General features: G+C 33.3%; 1 protein-coding gene across 4 annotated transcripts in view; it reads right to left on the bottom strand.

The window, feature by feature from the left end:
- The window catches only part of FSTL5 (follistatin like 5), a 980329-nt gene that overhangs the window by 787098 nt on the left and 175446 nt on the right, over nt 1–17785 (bottom strand). The window lies entirely within an intron of this gene.

Raw genomic sequence — 17785 nt, forward strand, 5'->3', positions numbered from 1 at the left:
GTACTCCTTCAATTAAGAAAAAGAAATACAGTGAACTTTTAATTAAAAAAGAAAAAAAGTCCTAAAGCTACTGAATTTTAGTTTTGGTAGCTGCTCAGGTCAACAGTTAAAGATCTCTCAGGGAAGCTTCCGTTTTGGCAATTACTTGTATGACTTAATAAATCTACATTTATATTAGAAAGGCCATGTGGCTTAATTGGATAAAAGGACAGCCTTGAAATCTGGAAAAACTGTGCTCAAATACTTGCTTTGACATAACCTAGCCATCTTATCATGAACAATAAGGACTTAACCAGTCAACTTTAGATTATAATTTACCTACAAGTGGAAAGTTGTTTTCACACAGGAAGATCTCTACACTAGTAAGTCAGAATCTCCCTTAGCCCACAAAAAATATGAACATTCAGATTAATTTTTAAACCCTTTCTTTCTGTATTAGGGTTGATACTAATTATTGGTTCCAAGGTAGAAGACTAGTAAGGCTAGGAAATTTAGGTTAAGTTACTTGCCCAAGGATTATACAACAAGGAAATGTTTTGAGATCAGATTTGAACCCAGGTCCTCCTGACTCTAGACCTGACACTTTATCCACTGAACCACTTAACTGCCCCCAGATTAATGTATACTAGTCATCCAATTCATGTGGATAAATATGCATATACAACATATATGCATATATGTGTATATACATATGTGTATGTGATCACAGCTTTGGGGTTTTTTAAAATAGAGGCTGTGATGCTGAGGAAACAGGGAATTACAATATTTGCATAAAAAAGGGAGGAAATACCAGCTAGGTTTTTAAAATTTGGAAGCTAATGGATTTAATTGGGATGTTATTATCAGGAAAAATGGCTGAGAGTTAAAGAAGGAGAATGCAAGATCTATAAACATTAATTATAATATTTGGGACATAGTTAAGCAAGTCCATATACAAAAGATTCTTGAAGATTGTGAACAACTTTGATCTTATTTCCTGTTGTCTTCATCAGTGTAAGCATAAGAGGGTTTATTGCAGTTGATCTTTGTATTAAAACCCCCCAATGCCTAATTATTGTAGCTATACCTTAATAATCTTTGTCTGATCATATCATCTCTCTCTGAAAAAACAATAAACACAAATATGTGAAATATTCCAGATGGAAATTATTAGAATTATTTTTCCTACTCTATTTCTTGCCTCCCTCCCTCTTTTTACTTTTTTTCCCTTCCTCCCCACCTACTTGACAAGATTGTTTTGAGGATCAAATGAGATATTAGTTCTAAAGTGCTTAGCTCAAAACCTGGCACATAGTAAGTACTTAATTAAAGAAAATTTGTTTCCTTCCTTCTTTCCTTCTTTTATTTCTTCCTTCTCTCCTCTCCTCCTCCCTTTTCTTCCTTCTTCTGCTTCCTTCCTCCCTCTTTCTTTCCCTCCCTTCCTTCTCTTCCTGTCCTCCCTTCCTTCATTCCTTCATCCCTTCTCCTTCCTTCCTGCAAAAGAGATTCTCCAGATTATAGTTCCCACTCTGCATCTATTATTATGTATGTTAATCATAGCAGTTTGTAGCCCAATCATATCTACTAAATGGCTTTGTATTTTGACTAACTTTCAAAATTTAAAATTCCCTCTTATAGCCATCATTTTGTTCTATTAATGTGATCTAGCTTCTTTCATTGTTTTAGAACTGTCTATCCTTTGCTTGATTTTCTTTCTATCCTTTAACATGTCTATTAAAAAAAAAAAGAACTTTGGAGATGAAAATCTTCTTAAAGTCTTCTAATGTTCTTAAATGAGATGCTAATTAATCCTTCTGTTATCTCCTTTTGATCCCTAAACAAACCTAATGTCATTGTGTGACCACACTCATTCTCTAGAATATTTTCCTCAAAAGATATATTCAATGACTCCTTTTTTAACATTACCCTTCTTTGAAATGTTTCTTAAAAATCTTTGGACTATCTCTTCAACAACTCTTATTTGAACCCTGAAATTTCTAATATTTAAATGAGAGTCAACTTTCTGCATGTATTTGACAACCAGAGACTTACCACAGTCATTGAACTATTGATGCAATCAATATGACTTATAATTTAGTTACCAATCTTTGGTCCAATCTTCCTTTATGTAGCAAAACAGCCTCTTTTCAACTAATGTAATCCTCTTAAGGTCTAGAGGTTAAATGAAACCTTTTAGTATAACAATAAGCATAAAATCTACTTTATTAATGGATATTAACAAAGTGGATATGTGCCAATTAAGTTACATTTTTCTTCAAAAAACATATTAACTATGATGATTAGAAAAAGGAAAAGACATTCTCTATTTTCAAAAATGGAACAGAGAAAAATTACTCATTTGCACAAAAATAAGTGAGTATAACTTTAATGATTTGGAATCTATCATTTAGTGCATAGCTAATTAAGAAAAAAAAATTTAAAGTATATGACTATTATATTATGATTCAAATTTATATTTTTAAAATGTTGTAATTTTATCAATATCTAAGCTAATCAATTTATACAGAAATTAGTATCCTAGAACAGTAGAAAGACCTCTAGATTCTGAGTCTAGTGACAAGAGTTTGAATTTCATATCTCTACCACTTATGATCCTTGTCAGTTTGGGTAAGTCATTTAGCCTCAATCATCCTATTTTCCTCATCTGCAAAATGTGGATAAAAATGCATTATTTACCATACCACAGAGTTGCTATGGGAGCCAAAAGATATAATTATTATAAAATAGCACTTCACCATATAGTCAGACAACAATGTGTAAGGGAAAAGGCATTGACATTGACTCTGGAGGCATAGAACCTGAGATATAAACTTGTTATTCTCAGGCAAGTTATTTGTGTGTGTGTGTGTGTGTGTGTGTGTGTGTGTGTGTGTGTGTGTGTGTGTGTGTGTGATGATCTAGTAGAAAAAGAATTCGGTTTCAATTTAGAGGATTTCAATTTTAATATAAACTCTTTTGGTTACAGCCCATGATCCCTGGGACTAATCAAGCAATATCTCTAGGACACCTACTCAGCAAAATGAAGTGGTATTTGTGGATAGATTTCTTGGGTTTGGGTTTGGGTTTGGGTTTGATTTTCTTTATAATCCTACATACTTTATTTTATGAAATTAAAAACACTTTTGGGAAAAGTGTCCATAGGCTTTATCAGTCTCAAAGTAGTCTATGATACAAAAAAGGAAAAGAAAATCTGGACTTCAGTTGCCTTTAGATCTTTTTTTTAAATTTTGTGAATAATTAATTTACTATATACTGACCAGAAGATGTATAATGTTAAGCAAGACAATTTTCCATTTTTATCCACATGAGGAAAAAACATATTATTTGGGAGGAAATCACAGTGCCCACTGGGACACACTGACCCTTTCTCCAGGATAATTGTCTCTATTTGTGATTTCTTTTGCCCTCCTGGCTCTTTCCTTGGCAATTTAATAAATTGCTTGCATATTGTCATGTCAATGAGGGTTAAAAGGATTTTATGACCTACCGTCCATACTTGAACTGTAGCTTTTAGATTATTTTATATTATCTTGCAAGCCTCATGATTTCTTTGGTGTAGAGATCACCAGAGTGAGGAAACCCCTACCAATGTGGATCCACAAACCTTCTGAAAGCTGGAGTTTTAACAAGCTGCTGGGTCCTGAGAAGTCAAGTTCCTTCCCCAGAGGGATACAGTCAGTATATTTCAGAGACAGCACTTTAATCCAGTCCGTAGGGCCCAAGCCTACTTTTTATACACTAAAGAACAGTCACTCGAAATTAACTGTACCAGCTCAGAAACTTATTCTTTTGCTTCTTTAGCCAGCGCTATTATAGGTATATGGGCTAACACACAAAGGCATACTAGAAATTGCAGTGAGTGGGAGAGCTTAGAATAGATCAAGGGCATGAGAAGATGGTAGGTGGATAAAGTGTGCAGCACATAAAAGGATCTTTCTCTGATCCCCCTACTCAAAATGTATTATCGGGGGCCTCACAATGGGAGAAAGAAAGTAACTGGGAAGAGTTTGGGCCTGCTTAAAATAGATTAGCCCATCATACTTAATTCTAGACACATTTGTAGGTTGAGTCAAAAGAGATTTTGACTCAATGCATTCTTTCACTGCTAACATTCTGGGTTGAATCATAGAGTTCTACTTTTTTAAACTTTTACAGTCTCAGTTTAGATAAAGCTTGTGGGGATCGGGTAGAAAACTGGAAATTTATCTTCCTCATCATTATTAAGAATTTAAAACCAATAGTTTAAAGTAGGACTTGGCATCATAAACACAGAATGAAAATATTTATTACAGCTAACTCTCATTCTAGGAGAAAACATTTTCCAGGTAATTTTTTATTTTTATTTTCCTCAATTACATGTAAACCAAAAACTAACATTTTTAACTTCCATAATCTTTCTTTCCAAGCTTCTCTTACTTCATCCTTGAGAAGGCAAGAAATGTGATATAGATTTGACATAAATAGTGTATAGTCATGCAAAACATTTAGGAGAAAACTTTTGAAAAAATATTTTTTTTACAGCAGTGTGCAAGAAGTTTTCGATCTTCTTTCCCTTCATAAAAACCAGTGACACTGTTCCTCTTTATTATTCCTCACCTCACATTCTATTTCTTGATTCCATGAATTTTCATTGGCAATCCATTGAATATACTCTCTCCTCATCTTGTCTACACCTCTGCCTCCTAGATTCCCTGAAAATTCTTGGCTGAATTTTTTCCTTCTACAGGAAGACTTAGATTCATAACAATAATTAAGAAAATGTAATAATAATGATAATGTGATGAGAACTAACATCTATATAGTGCCTACTATCTATCGGGCACTGTGCTGCACACAACAAATATTATCTCATTTGGTTTTCATAATAATCCTTCAAGGTAGGTGCTAGAATTACCACACATCCCTTTTAGAGATGAAGAACCTGAGGCAAACAGATTAAGTGACTTGCTCAGAGTCATACAGGTAAAAAGCATAAGAAAAGCTATTTGAATCTATAAATACATGGAGGATATGTAGACATGATGTATAAAATACGTAATTATTCATAATGCTCAACTGTCAATGTGATCTTTCCAGTGCAAAGGTCTGACAACATTATCCCTCCCCACTCACTTCCAGGGACAAAAATATAAAACCTTCTACTTCATGCTCTAATTTTTGTTACTTGCCCATTTGTCCCAATCTTCATTATACTTTGCCCTCTCCTCTCTGTCTCCAGGTACTATTTGATCTATTGATCAAATTGGTCTCTTGGTGTTCTTCAAGAAACTATCTTCCAACTCCAGGAATTTTCACCAACTATTCTCTATGATTGTAATGTTCTCCCCTCTCATCTCTACCTCCTGGCTTCCTTGACTTCCTTCAATATGCAGCTAAAATCCTTACTTACACCAGGAGCTTCTCCTGATCCACCTTAAGTCTAGTACTTTCCCTCAGTGCATTATTTTCATTTTATCCTATGAATTATTTGTCATACTTATCTGGCTAGCCTCCCCCATCAGTCTGCGAACCTCTTAAGAGCAAAGACTATCTTTGTAACTTTTCATTTTATCTCCAGTGCTTAGCATCCCACATGTCTCATAGTAAAGGCAAAATCACTGTTTATTGATTGATAGGTGTATGAATCACCACTCTCTACAACAATGTGCACAAATCATCAAAGTCTCAGATTCTCAATTTCTCATTAGTTCATGGTGGATAGTGTAATTATCCAAAAAATAATTCTTATCTCTGAATTACATTATTGATGAACTTAGTATTCTTTTGTATCTACTAAATAGAAATCTTAAATGGACACATCACTTTAGCTTTAAGATTTCTACATATTTCTCTTCCTTCAATCCCCAAAGCAAGTGTCACAAATTTCATTAAACCTACCTGTATGATAATGTAGTCATTAACACTTTGGACCTCCGTTTCATTTTCTGAAAATTGGGGGGGGGTAGACTAGATGTTCTCTAAGATGTCTTCTAGCTCTATATCCTATTGCCATATATTTTAATCCTTTGAAAATTATTTTTCTCCCAATTTAATTTGAAATTAAGTATTTCTGTACCAATGTGTTATAGTGGCAACCATTTTGGTTTTGGAGCAAGAACCCAGGTTTCAGTCTCATTAATGCCACTTACTGCATATATGACAAGCCTAGGCAAATCACTTTATTTCTCAAGGCTCATTTTTCTAATCAGTAAAACAAAAGTAGACTAGATAATTTCTAACAACCTTTCCTGGTCTAAATCTATGATCCTTTCAGTAGATCATTTAGAAAATTCTCTGAAAGAAAGAAATCCATTAGCATTTGATGAAGTATAAATTACTATAATATGTACAATTTGACAGTAATGTTATGAAATAAACTAAATATAAAACAGCATGAGGAATGCCTATAAGTCCCCTTGTAATGCTTTTTTTATTTCCAAAGAAATGCTCAACAATAACCTGTTCTAAAAATTATAGACTTTGAAATGATTTAAAGAAAGACTTTTGTTTTCATTGCCAATTAGAGCAAATGAAAATGTTTACCTTTCAAGATGCATTGTTTCCATTTTTCTTATTAATTAATAGTTCTCAGCTAACCACTTCTTCAATGATTCAATCATTTTTTTTAAATTATGTCAATCAGAGTTGCAAGGGTTTTTAAATAGGTATCCAATATAGGAATGACTTACAATAGTTGTTTTCAGTTTTCTTTCCAAATAACAAAATAATTCCATATGGCAGCTTCTGAATTTTTGATAGTAAAAGATAATAAATGGAACAGATGTTCAATAATGCAATCAGAAAAGACTGCCAAAATGTTCATAATAATAGAGAATTATGTTTGTGAAGTTTATCTGTAGTACAATTATTTTGAATTCAGATTTTTTAGTTAAGTATTAAGTTGAATCAATCATAAAGGTTAGTTAGGTTTAAGCTATCATTAAATTGATGCCAAACACCTGTATTCTTGTATCCTTCAAGTGAAAATAGAATTTTGCTCCTATGAAATCAGTAGAAGTCCATGATAAGTAATTTAATTTTGAAATATTCTGTTAATAAAAGGAACAGCTGCATTAGAAATGTGAACGCTATTCAAATCCAACACAATTGCTATTGGCCAAGAAGGGTTAAAAAAAAGGCTGATCTGCATGTTTTCATTTATTTCTATTCCATTCCATTCACTCTTTCTAGTTATTTTCCATAAGACAAGGATTAACCATAATCTACTGGGAGTAATTGTTACTGTTGGCTGTGTTGTTTTTCTCATTGAGAATATAAGAAATAACTCCCACTTCTTTAGTTCCCCTTTTCATGTGTGGTGGGGAGAAGGGGGATTCTACTTACTTCTGTTATTCTCTCTAGTCACACCCTCAAAACATGACTAAGGTACCAGATGAGAACAGAGTCACTATAAATTTTTCAAGTACCTATTTGTCCTAATCACCACCCTCTTTAAATGGGAACAAAAGAAACTGCTGTTTATAATATTTGATAGAGTAATTCATTAAAAAATAGAATGATTCTGCACTTCAGACAATAGTAACAACCACTGTTTCCAAGATTACTTATGGCACTGGCTATATTGTATTTCATAAACATAAAGACACCAGGCAATTAGGCAAGGAGTCTCATAAAGGGCTCATAAACATGAATTATCATCCTTGAGGTTTATGTCATATTTTGATTTGTTCATGTAATGTTTTCAACTGAGTAGCTTTGGGAAATCAGAGTCTGAGGTTCCATTCCCAGCTCTTCTGTACACTTATGGTATGATTTGAAAAGAACTGAGCTAACCTCAGACTCCATTTGTTTATTTTATTACAATAAGTTTTCATTATAGGAGTTAGAAAGGAATGACAAACTTCACTTTCTGTTCCCCTACCAATCTGAAGAATAATCTTGTTATAAGCTCTTACCCTGTTTTTCAACTTTCCCATTCTGTCCTTATGTATAAATACAAATCTATGTCAAAATAACAGTAGGATATAATTTATAAATGTGCAATACATATGATATGTTGCTATTGTTTGGTTTAGTCATTTCAGTAGTGTCCAACTCCTCATGATCCTATTTGGGGTTTTCTTGGCAAAGATACTTAAGTCATTTGTCATTTCTTTCTCCAGTTCATTTTATAATTGGAAAAATAGGTTAAATGACTGGCCCATAGTCATATAGGTAGAAAGCATCAGGCCTGCTTTAAACTCAGGAAGATGAGTCTTCTTGACTCCAGATCATGGCACTCTAGTCACTGGATTATCTAACTATGAATTAATGAATAACAACAACAATAATAAAATTATATGAGCTATTGAATAACATTTTCTACAACTTTCATTGTCTAGGCCCTGAATTCCTAACTTGGGATCTATAAAATTAGAAGAAAGGAATATATATATATATATATATATTTATTAACTTTGGTTTCCTTTTAATCTAATGCATTTTTTCATATCAAAAAAGAGGTACAAAAATTCCCTAAGTAAAAGAACTCTTTAAAAATAGAATTGGTGAAATAGAAAAGGATATAAAAAGGCTTACTCAAAAAAATCATTCCTTAAAAATTAGATTTGGGCAAGTAGGAGCTAATGACTCCATGAGACATTAAGAAATAAACAAAGTAGGAAGAATGAAAAAAATAGAAGAAAATGTGAAATATCTCATTGGAAAAACAACTGAACAAAAATATATATTTTTTTGTTTTGCTGTGCTTTGTGGTGGCAAAAATTTGGAAAATGAGGGGATGCCCTTCAGTTAGGGAATGGCTGAACAAATTGTGGTATATGTTGGTGAAGGAATATGATTGTGCTCAAAGGAATAATAAAGTGGAGGAATTCCATGGAGACTGGAACAACCTCCAGGAAGTGATGCAGAGTGACAGGAGCAGAACCAGGAGAACATTGTACACAGAGACTAATACACTGTGGTACAATCGATTGTAATAGACTTCTCCATTAGTGGCAATGCAGTGATCCTGAACAACTTGGAGTAATCTACAAGAAAAACCACTATCCACATTCAGAGGAAACACTGTGGGAGTAAAAACACTGAAGAAAAACACTTGCTTGATTACATGGGTCGAAGGGATATGTTTGGGGATGTAGATTCTGAATGAATATCCTGGTGCAAATATCAACAACATGGAAATAGGTTCTAATCAAGGACACAAGTATTACCCAATGAAATTGCGTGTCAGCTGTGGGAAGGGTGGGTGGAGGGGAGGGAGGGAAATAACATGATTATTGTAACCAAGGAATAATGTTCTAAATTGACTAAATAGACTAATTCAAATGAGAAAAAAAAATTAAAAAAAAAAAACAACTGACCTGGAAAATAAATCCAGGAGAGATAATTGAGAATTATTGGACTGCCTGCAAGCCATGATCAGAAAAGGGGAAAAAAAAACCCTCAGACTTCACCTTTCAAGAAATTATCAAGGAAAAGTGTCCTGATATTCTAGAACCAGAGGGAAAATAGAAGTTGAATGAGTCCACCAATCATTTCCTATAAGAGATATCAAAGTATAACTACCAGGAATATTACAGGCAAACCTCAGAAGTGTCAGATCAAGGAGAAAGTATTGCAAGCAGCCAGAAAGATATAGCTCAAAAATCATGCAGCCACAATCAGGATAACAAGATTTTGTAGCTTCTACCTTAAAGAATCAGAGGGCATGGAATATAATATTCCATACAGCAAAGAATATAGGATTTCAAACAAGGACCACTTGCACAGTAAAACTGAGCAAAATACTTCAGCTTAAAAAAATGGTTATTCACTGAAATAAAGGACTTTCAAATGTTCCTGGTGAAAAGATCAGAGCTTAGTGGAAAATTTGACTCTGAAATACATGACTCAAGAGAAACTTACAACAGTAAAGAGGAAAGAGAAATCTCAATACATTCAGTAAGTTTAAACTGTTTACATACCCACACGGGCAGAAAATTATTGCAAATCCTATAGAAATAGTATGCATAAAGAGAGGGCAAGGATGTGAATTGAATGATGAGATGATACAAAAAATAAAAAAAAATTAAGGCATGAGAAATAAGAAGCATTGGTAAGAAAGGAAAGGAAAATGGGTTAAATTATCTCACATTAAAGAGAAATGAAAGAACTTTTACACTGGAGGAGATGATGAGAGAGGTAGAGAGGAGAATGTATGAACCTTACTCTCATCAATATTGACTCACTGAGATAGGAACATAGAGAATTTATATATAGAAATACATAGAAATGTATCATACCCTACAGGAAAGTAGGAGAGAAAAAGGATAAGAGAAGGTGGGGTGGGACTGATAGAAAAGAGGGCAAATTGGAGTAGATGGTGGTCAGAAACTAAAGAAGGGGAAATAGGATGAAGAGTATTATGCACCAATCATAATGGTGCAAAAAAAAAAAAACTTTTACAATTCTATCTAATAAAGGCCTTATTTCTCAAAACATAGATTAATGAGTTGAATCTCTCCCTCTCTCCCTCTCTCTCTCTCTCTCTCTCTTTCTCTCTCTGTATATATATATATATATATATATATATATATATATATATATATATATATATATATATATATGTCATTCCCCCAATTGATAAATGGTAAAAGGAAATGAACTGACAGTTCTCAAAGTAATTAAAGCTCTCTATGGTATTGCAAATAATTATCTAAATCAGTATTAGAGAAATGCAAATTAAAATAATTTACTCCATAAATATCAGATTGGCTATTATGAAAGTAAAGGAAAATGACTGTGTTCATGGACATCATTGGAATCAATTATTCTTTTTCACCTATTTCATAAAGGGAAGTCTTCATATGCTTAAGGTAGACACCCTCCACTAGTGCTCTAATGGATGAGTTATTCTCATCCTGTTTTAGTTCATCTGACAAGATGATTTTACCAGAATGAGATTATTACAATGCTATAGCTTCTTAGAGCTACAGGAGATCAACCCTTAAGTCAAGCCTTGACAGATGAGAGGGATTTGAATAGTTCACAAAATTCTGATTTCCTTTTCTTTCTTTACTCATTTTGTTGTAATTTCATCTATATAAGGTCATTAGATCCTTGAGGTTACTTCTTTTGTATACCCCAGGTCACACATAGGAGGTACTTAGCAAAAACTTGAAATCATTTGAATTTAGATCTAGAGAGACCTCTAAGAAATCATTTTATCTAGTTCCCTTGTATAGATGAGTAAAAAGACTCAGATAGGCTAAGATATTCACTCAAAAAATTCACAACTTCAATGAATTTTGAGTAAAATTAAGCTATGATCTATCCTAGTTCTTTGATCCTTTCATTATAGTAGGTTTAGGAACTGATAGACAGATATATAGACAGAGGGATAGACAGACAGACAGATAGATAGATAAATAGATAGATATATATGTATATATATACCCATACATATTACATATAGTATTTTAATATTTTACTTTTGTCATCATATACATTTTATATTTTATACATTTAAAATATTATTTTGAGGGCAAATCCTTAAGCCTTAACAAACTATTAAGAGGATCAATAATAAAAAAAAATGCTAAATAACTCCTACTCTGTATAATCCTCCCATTCCTTTAACCGTGGATTGAAGGACTGATACAACTGACGTTTGAGTCCCCCAAAGAAAAACAAATTCTATAAATAGGTTATGTCCAGTTTATACTTATGATTAATTCAATCAAGTACTTTGAAAATTTACTTTGTGTTTAGCATTACCTTACATGATCTCTTTCATTATAATAAGCAAATCTAAACCTTTTATTCAGACTGAATCTTTCTAGGAGATGCTACAGAAATGTTTAGTCAATATGGACTTGAAAACCTCTAATTAGAATTTACTATGGTGCCCAGGTTCTCTACTCTACTTTGGGGCACTACTTATACTGAGAAAGTATTGTTGCCCCTTTCATTAAGCAGAAATCTGTAATGACCACATCCTTTGTTCCTTCTGGGTAGAACAAGTCCAGTCCTTCTTCTACTTGAGAACCCTTCCAATTCCTAAAGCCTACTCTCATGTTCCCCTCTAAATAATATTTTCTTTACGTCAAAAAGACTTGCTTTAAAGTTCAACTGATCCTCATGTGGTTTAGATTTCGTTACTCTTTTCTCCTCCACTTCTAGACAAGATATCCAGCTTGTCTTCCTAAAGTGTGGTATCCAGAGTTGAATGAATAAAATCTAGTTTTGGTATGATTGAGATCAAGTTGAAGCAGAGTGGACATTATCTGCTTTGTTTTGCCTACTGTATCTCTTAAGGCAATCTAAATAGCATTTTCTCTCTCTCTCTTTTTTTCTCTGACATATCACATTAACTTTCACAGATCTTGCAACTGAATAAATCACACACTGCATCTCTTTCACAAGAATGGTGTCTGGCACTTACATTGTACTTGAAAAGATTGTTTTAAACCCACATGTTGTTAATATTGATGACTTTGCTTTCAATGTTTTCAACTTTTGTAGCAGTCTTTTGATGGACTCTTGCATTCACAATTAACTAGCCACTCAGGCACCAAGGTTATCTTAAAGGCTAGTATGTTGAAGATGCAGCAACCTTTCTTTCAGCTACACCAAGAGTTTCCTTTTCCAAGTAATTATCATGGCAGGGAGTTCACATAACTAACAGACCAAACATACATCCATTGTTCAACCTCCCTATGTTACTGTTTAACACTAACCTGAAAGTCCAAAGGAGAGTCCTTTTGCTCACGACTTATGGAATAGGAGAGTGCTTAGGGACTAGGTCATCAGATGTGAAAACTCTTGGAGATTACTTGGAAAACTCATGAATTTTTAAAAAAGGGAAGATTAGAAGGAAGTAATTGAAAGAAGGGAGAGACAATAGGAAGGAAAATAGACAATAAAGGAGGGAAGGCACAAAAAGAAATATGAAAAAGAAAGGAAAAAAGGATAAAGGAAGAAAATTTATTGCTTACTTTTACCTATAGGTTTACCATATTATTATAAGTCCTTCCATGTCTTACTTTTAATAAGCAGATTAAAACAAGGAACTCTGATGAAAGGTTCAGAATAGGCAACATCTTAGTGACTCTGGTAGAGTATGAACAAATACTAAAGACATCACAATGTAAGCTCTATGGTTACAATATTTTATTTTTCATTCCCTTGAGGAATTTCTCATTTCACTTGTGCTTGATTGGCCAGTCTATCTTTTCTGATATAGGAGAAATTTTTTTTAAAAAATCAAGCTGTGGGAACAATGAAAAGGAAAGAAGAACTACACCCTCATCACAATTTCTACCCAACACCGTCCCTAAATTAAATTTATGCTTTAGCTGGATTTATATACAGCTGTATTTAGCTGGATAACATCATTTCTCTTTCTGAGGGGAAGTTAGAAAAATGAATCAATAATTCTTGTCCTCTAGTTTAGAGACCCAAATTAAAAAAAAAAGTAAACAAACAAAAAGAAACAAAGAAATACTACTCATAAAATAATGACATTCTAAATAAACATTACTCTTTTTTTTCAGCACACTTCCCTTTTCTGTATACATTATTCTCAAGTCAACTCAGTTCTTGGGCATATTCAACTATTCACAATTCCTTTGTATGGGAATCTATGATTCTTATTTCCTTTTACCTACATCTATATCTGCTTCTTTTTACCTGTCTTCAGATTATTGGAAGAAGGAAGAAATGAGCATTTATTAAGTGTCAGCTTTTTTACAGGCACTATAAGCACCTTATTTTAAATATCATCTCATTTCATCCTTCCAACAAACTTGAGAGGTAGATGCTATTATTATTCATAATATAAAATGGAGGAAAGTGAGGCTGATAGAGTTTAAGTGAGCTCTACTTGGTCACACATTCAGTAAATGTTTGAGATCATAATTGAATCAGTTTCTCCTGAATCTAAGCTCAGCATCTATCCACTGGATCATCCAGAACCCTTTTATGGCTAATTGGGTCGAATGGGATTGAGTTTGGGAGAGTGGATACCAATATGAAATTCTATTGATTTCTACTTAAAGCATCAGACATTCATCTTTAGTTTCCTAACCACCTTAGGGAGGTCAACAAAGTGCTAATTTAATTTCTATCCAAATGGATAAATTTCTTAAAGTCATCTGACTTTAAAAAGATGAGTTGAAATCTATAAAAACTACTTACCATATTAGTATCACTGTACAATGTAGAAATTTTCTGAAACATAAAATAAGTAGCATTTTGGATAAAAGAGTGTACTAATTTAGAATCAGGGGACCTGGGTTCAAACTCAAATTCTGCCACTTACTGGTGTGACTTTGTTTAAATTATTTAACCTCTATTGGCCTCAGCATCTTATCTCTAAAATGAAGGGTTTGATTTAAAATGAACCTTTGAACTATAAGCCTGTGATCCCAAGTACACTTGAAAACCATATGCTTTTCTTAACGAGATCATTTTTAGTTCCTTTGTAGGAAATTTAGAAGGCATAAGTTATAAAATTCCTTAAGGATTCAGACCTATGAAATGTTAAAAAAAAGTACATTAACACAATTCTAATCTGAAACACATCAATTTAAATAGTGCAAAATAAACAACAATGCATTACAGAAAGATGGAGTCCTCCTTTATTAAACAAGGCTGTGCTAGATAAGACACAAAACTGGCAGTCCAGTAGCATAATAATGCTTTAAACTAAACTAGAATGATATTAGTTAAGTTCTAACTATGTTTGGAGCATCAATTAGTGTTCTTGATGGCATTGTTTCAATAACATGAAGAATAAGATCAGTTATGGTAAAATTTAAAGCATCAATTAATTCAAGAGACAATGGAGGGAACATTTATTTATGTTAGTATTACTATTTCCATGTTTATGGAAAAGAAAACAGTTTATTTTCTAAGAAAAAAGAAAACATTTCATTATCTAATATTTTGCAAAAATATGCACAGACCACTGAGAAACTGACAGATGAAAGATTCTGACCAGCCAACCCTATCAAAAACCACTGGTAAGGCAGGTGATCAATTTAACAAACCTCAAAGAAACCAACACCTGGTAAGTAGTTGTTAGTATCTAATGTAAATTGAGCTAGAATTTTTAATAAATTGTTAGTTCATTGGATATGTTTGATCATTAAAAGACATATTCTCTTGAGATGTCCAGAAAATGAGGCACTTTCCTGCCTCAACATGCTTTCTGAGATGCTGAAAAAAAATCTATAGGAAAGGTTTAACTTTCTAGTAGAGTTAACAACATGTCCACATGGATTTATATAACTAGGCATGAGTAAGCTGGTGAACTCCTGGGAAACATCAGGCACGTGTCCCGAAGTATACACATGTTTGATTTGTTTAAAACTCACTGGATTATAAACCATAGTGAAAATGGAGTATTCTGAGTAATGTATGAATAAAGTTTTAAAAGAAGCAATTGGGATTATCCTGTTTCATGCAAAAGAGGACAAAAAAATAGACATTATGTTTGAAAACTGTCATTTTTGTTGCTAGAGAGGACTTGATATATGTTTCCCATGCCAATGAGGCATCAAAAAAAAAAGAAACACAAATCCAACTTCTAACATAATATTATTACAAATATGATTTAAGACTAGCTCAATATTTTGAAGCCCTTCATAACAAGGTATACATTTAGTATATCTAAAATGCATACATCATGTAAATGCCTATCTTACAGCATATCTTGGAATTGAAATTCTCTTACACAGCAATCTAGTCATAAAACTGAAGGTTCATATGGGTATTTTGAGTATAAATAAGTTTAATAATCTAATATTTAATCAATAAGACTCATGCCTTCTGAAAACAATTGCAAATGCTTTTGAAATTCATGGAATGAGAAACATGCATATTTCAGTGGAAACTTGAAGAAAACTCTTAAAACTCATGCACTTTTAAAAATGTTTTTCTGTTTCCTACGTAGATATACCAAGACACAACACAACATAGCACAACACCTACACACACAAACACTGATACTTAAATATGCTGACAAATAAGAACCATACCATTCTTTTAAAAAATGCTATCTCTAATTCTCTATTATTTTCCAGCTTATAAAATCAGTGCCAAAAGAGGTGAGATGGTTTACTCAATCCACAATGGGAAAAGGCAACAGAGGTTGTATTTGAATGAAGCTCCTCTTACTCCAGAACACAGTATCATGATGCCTTTCATTAACATAATGTCTTTGGTCTTCCCTCAGTTTCCCAATAATTTATCTGACTCTACAAGTAAAATATCCATCTGCCTTTTATTTCTAGGATCAGGCATTTTGATCAAAATTGAATTTACAGATCAGGAAAATGGAGACCCAGAGAGATAGAATGTGTTATCCAAATCACACAGATAACAAAACTGCAGAAACAAGATTTGAACCTATGTCCTGTACTACTAAAACAAATCTCCTTTCACACACCATAAGATGCTAACTTATTGATGTTACAATCACCCCATGCTTTTCAATTCTAGCTTCATAAAAATATATTCTGGAAGGACCATCTCTACTTTGAAGTATTTAGGATGATAGATCATAATGAGTCCTCTTTCATTTAAAAATATGAGGAATCAGAGCCCAATGTTGACAGAGGTCACCCAGGTAGTAGGCAACAGGGCTTATGACTCCAAATAAAACACACTTTTCACTCTACTTTGTAGTGTGTCAAACTTATGGTTGATGACCCTGAACCTTTTCAGGAAAAAAAAGAGATTGAGATTCCTCATTATAAAGAGATCATCACAGTTAATATGAAGTATATTGCTGAGTTACTAGAATCCAGAGCATCTAAAGCACCCAGACCTATGGGAAGATCTGCAGCATTTAGGATGCTGGGTACAGAAGGTTGAATTTAAAGTCTGATGATCTAGATTCAAATTCTGTTTCTACTAATTACTATCTGCATGACCCCTCTAGATCTGTTTCTCTATAAATCGAGAATCGGATAATCAGTGTTGTCAAATTCAAATAGAAATACATTAGTAGCACTTCATATTGACTTAGAAAAATCACAAATCAATATTACCTATGTTTTATTGAATTTCTGTTTATTCTAGCAAACATCACCCCATTACATTTTAACATGGTTTAAAGCCCGTTCAGTTTTGATGACCCTATGGACAGAGCAGTGTCCAGTTTTACTTCTCTGGATCAGATGATGTTGATGGTCCCTTATCTGATGTCTCTAAATCCTATGATTCTATGAAATGATTTTCTGGGCCAAAAGTGCTGTGTTTCTTTCTCATCTCACTGAGCATTTTGGTCCTCACTGTGCCACATCTCCCCAAATCCACTAGATATTATCCCTTCTTCTAGAAAGTTGGACTGATTTTTTCAGAGCTGTTCTCAGGTAGTATCTCAGGCTGACTAGAGTAAAAACTGGAAAATACTCAATAATGGTAGTTGTGTAAGAAGTCTCACAGCACCCCATTACCATGGCTACTAGGAGGCACTTTCTTTTAAAGATGCTGTAACTATTACATTTTTGCAATGAAACTCAGCGAGTGAACAAATAAAAAGTTGCTGAAATTCCACAGACCCCTTATAGTAAAAAATGCATGTGTCCACATTGTACCAAATCTAAAAAAGTCTCCTCCTCTACCCCTAGCCTCTCTCTACCCCTAAGCCTCACAGCAAACTCCTCCCCTTTCCACCCTCTCTATAAATTAACTGTAGGGAATTTAAAAGGGAAACTCTAGAGAAAACAAAGATATAAATGACTTTTGGATCCTCAGCTCTTCTGAAATTTACATTAAAGAACCACATTTTCAACTCAGCAGCCCAGGATTAAGTATCCTTTCATATGTTCAATAACATTAGAGGTAACAATGATTT

Source organism: Monodelphis domestica, chromosome 6 (genome assembly GCF_027887165.1).
Source record: "Monodelphis domestica isolate mMonDom1 chromosome 6, mMonDom1.pri, whole genome shotgun sequence".
NCBI lineage: Eukaryota > Metazoa > Chordata > Mammalia > Didelphimorphia > Didelphidae > Monodelphis > Monodelphis domestica.